The sequence below is a fragment of the Bison bison genome, unplaced genomic scaffold (genome assembly GCF_000754665.1).
Source record: "Bison bison bison isolate TAMUID 2011002044 unplaced genomic scaffold, Bison_UMD1.0 scf7180017864057, whole genome shotgun sequence".
In the NCBI taxonomy this organism is placed as follows: domain Eukaryota; kingdom Metazoa; phylum Chordata; class Mammalia; order Artiodactyla; family Bovidae; genus Bison; species Bison bison.
The window spans coordinates 5,144,536-5,149,764 of NW_011494629.1; the positions used below are offsets into that span (position 1 = coordinate 5,144,536).

General features: G+C 47.3%; 1 protein-coding gene across 1 annotated transcript in view; it reads left to right on the forward strand.

Moving 5' to 3' along the window:
- Positions 1 to 5,229, forward strand: part of PTCH1 (patched 1) — a 70,943-nt gene that overhangs the window by 674 nt on the left and 65,040 nt on the right. The gene's annotated exons all lie outside the window — the stretch shown is intronic.

Here is a 5,229-nt window from a genome sequence, read left to right on the forward strand (position 1 = left end):
ATCAGCCTGGTGGTGGCTACTGACTGCCAGCGGAGGCAGAGCGCTGGGGATGGAAGGCTGGTGCGAAGAATGACAGCGCCGGGGGGAGGGTGCGGGCCGGGAGCGCGCGCACCCGGGCGAGTTCTCTAGTCTCCCGGGAGCTCGGGGAGGTCTGCCCGAGGGGCTGGGCGTACGCTCTCGCACCCCTACCCAGTGTTCTCGGCACCTGGGCCTGGACTCTGAGTGGGACACCCAGGGCTAGGAGAGAAGTACCTTATCAAAACCCGAAGCGCAAGCATCCTTTCTCCCGGTCGCCGTTGGTGGGAATAAGGGCCAAAGGGGCTTTCCTGGGTTCAGGAAGGGGCCACGGGTAGGAGAGGTATGTGTTGACTCTTGCACCCACGGAATTGGGCATTCTGGTGCCTGCCAACCATTAAAGAGGTGGGCGGCTAGCCCGGTGCTGAGATGGCTAAGTAGGGCCTGAGGGGGATCCCTGAGGTGGGCCAGACTGATCCAAATCCATGTAGACCTGGTGCCAACCGTGGGACCACAAGACCTCCAGAGACTGTACCTCGGAGGTGACATATACTGTGTCTTCAGGTATTTAAGTTTCTGCTAAACATGATTCCTACTTGGTGGATGAGCAATAAACTCCAAATTTTCAGATCTCGATTTCCATTACCTAAGAAGAACCATATGGATTGTTGTCTATGGAAGACACCTAGAGACCTCTGTTTTCATAGACATGGGAGAGAAGACTATCTTCTTTCCTTTCTAGCCTTCCTTCCTCTCTAGGGAGGAACCATATGAAAGAACAGGAGGTAATAATAAAAACCCACTATGGGTGGTTCTAAGTTTTTAATACTTTGATACTGAGGTCTTGAACTCCCACAATAGTCCTGTTTCAGCATTTGGTGTGTTCGATTTTTTTTTTTTTTTTGGCTCCAGTAGTTCAACATGCAATTAATTACCTCTACAAAGAAAGACAATGCCTTTTGGTGTCACCCTTTGTTACTGTAACTTCTTATATCTGGGTGGTATAAATTGTTGCCTCAGGTGCATTGTGTACCCATGTTGTAAAACAAGGGCTTTCAGTTGTGAGTTTGTGTGTGTTCCAGTTGTCACCCAGCTTCCTTCCACAAGACTGTTTCACAGCCTTTCACCTTTGAGTCTAAGACCTTTTTCTTTTAAAATGTTGAATCAAGGTAGACACCCATTCTCAACTTGGGGTATTAGCTTCATTTCAGACTCACTGAGAAGTATATCTAATTTCTGGTTATAACCTAGTCATAAAGTAACAAGCTATTTGAATAGGAATTAGCACCATTTGGAATTATGTTGTGACTTAAAAAAAAAATCATCTTCAACTTTCTACAGATAGAAAAACTAATGAGGCAAATCAATATAGGTTGAATAGATTAAAATATCTGTCTTCCCTATTTTGTCCTTTCTCTCTCTCTCTCACACACACACCTTTTATTTTCTCCCGCCTCTGCCACAGTGTATAAAGCCCTATTGAGACGTGTAGGCGTGATGTGTAAACCGGATTAGCAGTATGAAAGACACACAATGAGCTGGAATTGTTTTACTTCCCTTTCATTTCTCATGCCTATATCTCTAATAAATTTGTTGCTCCAGCAGTGGGTCAAAGGGATCATGTTGCTCAGCTTCTTTTTCATGCAAGACCCGATGGCAGAGATCACTGAAATGAATGGTGTGCCTTCTGCCAAATGCAGAGTTTGATATGGATATATTAGATGGGGAGTTAGAGACGAGGAGAGAGATGGATGGAAGAATGTTGGAAGTTTGGGTCTTTCCAGAATACGTCTCTATCTCTTAAAGTAATGTGGCTAAGAAGATATATAGACAAGGGAAGAAATAAATATAAGGGTCAATGCTGTTTTCTTTCAAGTTCATTGTAGACTGAGCATTTTCTCTGCAGTTAGTGACATTCCCAGCAAGAGAATACCAATCCCTTTGGCACCGTAGAAAGTCTTAAGTCCCTTTTCCAAATTAGTATGTGTACCTGGAGTAATAAACATGAAGATTTCAGGGACCTTCTCGGGACATCTCCTTCTACCACCGCCCCCCCCAAGCTCACTGCAAGCACACACACAAAAAAAGCCAGTGCTCCTGGGTTTGTGCTGTAGACCCCTCATTTACTCTTTTGTAGAATTGGGAGCAGCTTCCCATTAAAGGAGATCAGGGGTAATTAGCAGCATTATTTTGACAAGTTGGCTAGAGCTGTTCCCTTTCCTCCAGTTCTGGGGAGGGGGAAATACAGGAGGAAACAGAAGGTTGAAGGGAGAAGGGGAGGGGAGTCATTCTTAAGGGGGTTACATTCTGGGGCTGCTGAATTGGTTTTTTCCCTCCCCCTTTTAGACTCATTTTCTACCATCACCTTTAAGCAAATACAAAAGCTGCCAATGAGGAAATAATAAGGCACTCTTAGGGAGCCAAAAAATGGCTTGAATTGAGTCAACTCTTATCCAAGGTACCTGCTTTGAACTGCTCAGGTTCTGGCCTTTCACTCACATCCAGTGCCCTGGGCTCTCCATCCACAAATAGCATATCACTTTAAATCCCCAGTTCTCTCCCCATCACAGCCTCTCCACAGGAATACTTGTGGGACTTAATGTAATGTTTGCAATTCTTTGCATTTGTGGAAAAGAGTATTAAGCTCAGTAGATAAAATTATAACATGGCCCAAAGGTCAAATTACTAGAATACATCTACTCCTTCATTCATTTGTACTATGCAGATATTAGCTAAATTACATTAGATTTTAAAGGCCTAATTAGTTGGATCTGAGAAACCAGTGAAAAGTCAAGTTCCAGCGTGGTTTCTCATTACTCCACCAAGTGCAGCTCCCACAGTTTCTTATCACTGGAATGTCCAAACACAAAGGGCAGATGTTTTATTTCAATGTCATCATTGGGATAATCAGATGTCATTTTTGAGATGTGTGTGGTGTGACCATGGTTATTTGAATATTGGAGTAGAGAAAAGATAGGAAGGAATCATATTTTAAGAGTTTAAGGAATGTGTTTTGAAAACTACAAATTCCAATGAAGTCTTGGATCATGACAGAGAGACCAAAATGACAATTGATGCATTGAGATGGACTTTACTTGGAAAGGGAAAATGGGACACTCAAGAAAGAGGGCCAGCAACTCCTGCTGGTTGAAAAGGCACCAAGCGTCTCACTTGTTCAGTGCAGAAAGGCCACTAAAGAAGATTTTTCCCAGCAGACACCTTTGCAGCCCTGGCTCCTCCTGTCAGCCTCCTCTCAGGTCTGGAGAATCCCGGTTGAAGTTAACAAACCCGGTGTGGCGCAGCGGTGCCCTGCACAGGGCATGCATATTAAAGCCGACAATGCTTACAAATGTAAATAAGGGCAGATTGATTAGGAACAACATTATCGCTGGGAATGTCGAACTCACATGCATCAGCAATGAGGCAAATTGGGGGCAGCCTCAGCCCTGACCACCCAAGTCGAGCAGGCTTTTACACTGGCTCCTCTTCCTTTCTTAAAATGTTACAGAAACAAGGCCAATTAGATCCTCAAAGTAATTCATCTCCGTGTATGAAAAAAGCAGACCACAGGGGAAGCGGCCACTGGGGGTGGGGAGATTAAGATAGCGCTTGTTAGAGCCCAGGCTGGGGATTGCCGTCCTGGAACCCATGGTAGAATGTACAGGCCGAGACTATTGTCTGAGATACTGAAAAGTTAACCTATCAAACAGCGGGTGAGGGGGCTAAGGGAGCTGAAAACCCCAGAGATCAGTGTTCAGAACGTTTAGGAATTAAGTCAAACCCAGGGAGATGAACCCGAATTCAAGAGGTTTTGTCATCGAAATGGTGTACATGTAGCTGCGCGGGGAGTAATAGGAAATTGTTATGTGTGCATAGCTTATCATTTCATTTTAGAATTCCATAATCTATACTGAAATTGCAATAAAGGAAAAACTAATGTTTTGGTCTAAAACACTGTATAGAATTTCGTAAAGAAAAACATAGCACCCTGCCTATAGCTACATGGTTACCTTTGACACAGCAAGCCTCGTATATAAGACTGACGTGTCTTTTTAGGGGTACCACCCCCAAAACCTTTAAAAATTAATTTCCAGCGGCACGCACAAAACGGTCTGACTTGAAACGTCAGTAGAACCATTCAGTGAAAAAAAAATAATATATCACGTGTCCCGATATGCTATTTACCAAACATAATAAAGACCAGGATATTGCTCAAAGATTAAGCTTGCTCTCAGTCGAGCCCAATATTCCTGCGATCTTATTTATTAACGTACTGTCATTGGGAATGCACGCTGCTGTCTTTTCTGAATTTTCGCAACCCTTCCTAGAGCCGCTCACAAAATCACGTGCTCCTTCGGAGTTTTAAGTTTTGAATTTACGCGCTGGTCGGGTACTCAGGTCCTCCTCCCGATCTCGTGAACACCGCCTCAGACACTTCTACTGTCTTTGTCTCTTTATTCTGCAGGACACCCCATTCAGCCCAGGGTACCGCACGCGTTTCGCCAGTTTGGGATTCAGAGGGCAGGGCCTCCCAGTGAAACCAGGAAGGAGAAAAGGCTAGAGGGAAGGTGGTGAGGCTGGTAGGAAGGGGAGAGAAGGGGGAGAAAAAAAAAGGGAGGGTGAAAGACGAAGGAGAAAGGAAAGGGGAGATTGAAAGAAGGAGGGAGGAGGGAGCCGCCGAAGAGGAAGTAAGGCGGCGGGGAGGGCTGGCCGACTGGCCCCCTGCGGGAGCCGCGTGGGCCGCCCGGGTGGCCGGCGCGCCGGGCTGCAGTTCCTTTCGGGACGGAGCTGCTGAATGGGAAGGAACGCGAGCGATAAGCTATTGGCCGACCACGAGGAGGCCGCGCAGCCATTGGACGACGTAAGGGGGCCGGACCGCCTTCAGGAATGTACTACGGCGCGTCCGGCACGTCCGTCCGCGCCGGTGGGGCGTGCGCCTCCCTTGGGCTCCCGGGAGCCAGCGCTGGAGACTTGGAGCCCGCCTGGCGCTAGCCGAGCGCATCCAGTTCCCTACCTGCTTGACCAGGGTTGCGCAAGAGTTGGGAGTCCGGAGCTCGGCGCGCGCGGTAGCGGGCGCGCTCGGACAATCGCGCGCGCGCAATAGGCCTCCGGGCCCTTGGAGCGCGCGCCGACTGGGCCTTAGGTCACGTGGTAGCATGGGCTCCGCCTTCTCCCCCGCTCCTCCCCCTTTCCCTCCATCTGGGTTTCTTTCTT